The sequence below is a fragment of the Octopus bimaculoides genome, chromosome 26 (genome assembly GCF_001194135.2).
Source record: "Octopus bimaculoides isolate UCB-OBI-ISO-001 chromosome 26, ASM119413v2, whole genome shotgun sequence".
Taxonomy (NCBI): domain Eukaryota; kingdom Metazoa; phylum Mollusca; class Cephalopoda; order Octopoda; family Octopodidae; genus Octopus; species Octopus bimaculoides.
In genome coordinates this window covers 3,694,671-3,695,637 of record NC_069006.1, presented here as the reverse complement: position 1 = coordinate 3,695,637, position 967 = coordinate 3,694,671, and positions in this window count along the sequence as shown.

The following is a 967-nucleotide window of genomic DNA, read 5'->3' as shown; positions in this document are numbered from 1 at the left end:
CAAAGGCAAAGGTAAGTTGAATTATCTAAAAATGTCAGCCAAAAACTTGAAAAAAAAAAAATTTTTTTTAATTTATAGATTTATTCACTCCTCAGTCTTCAGCATCATTTAATCTATCTTCACTGTCATCTAATATTTTATCATTATGAATCAAGTTGTCTATATAACCAATCATTTTTAGCATCTAATTAATCGTCGTCAATTAATCTTCATCATTATCTTATCAATCAAGTTGTCTATCGAATTAATTGTCATTGTCATTTAATCAACTGCCATTGTCATCTCATTAGTTATCATCATTCAACCAATCGCCATTATTATCTAATCCAGGGTTTGGCGAACCGGGGTAAATTACCCTAGGTGAGGTAAAAATGAAATTCTTGGGGATAAAGTAAGATTATATTAAAAACATGTTCCTTGTTACAACAGAAAATTTTTCTTCTGGCATGAGGAAACAGTCAAAAAGTTGCTGCCTTTTGCAAACAAGGATTTTCCACTCTAATGAACATACAAACAAAGCAGAGTAATTGATTGGACCACAAAGACTGTATCCAAATTGCTTTGACATCAAAATGCTCCAATTTTGATGTAATTGTAACAAAAATGAAAGCTCGTTTCTCCGAAACCTGAAGTGGAAAAGTTTCTAGGAAAATCCTTTTGCTTCATAGTGATATTTATTTTATCACATTTTTTTAATAGTTTTTATATTTATAATTGTATTCTCCATATAAATAGATTCAATAAACTTTTTGAATTCAAAGAATCTATGATTTTCTTCCTTTCAAATCAAGGGGGTAACATTGGCACAAATAAATATATTTTGGGGTAATTGGTTAAACCCCTGATCTAATCAATCACTATTGTCCTAACCCCTATTTAACTCTTGTTAAACCCCTGATCTAATCAATCACTATTGTCCTAACCCCTATTTAACTCTTGTTAAACCCCTGATCTAATCAATCACTAA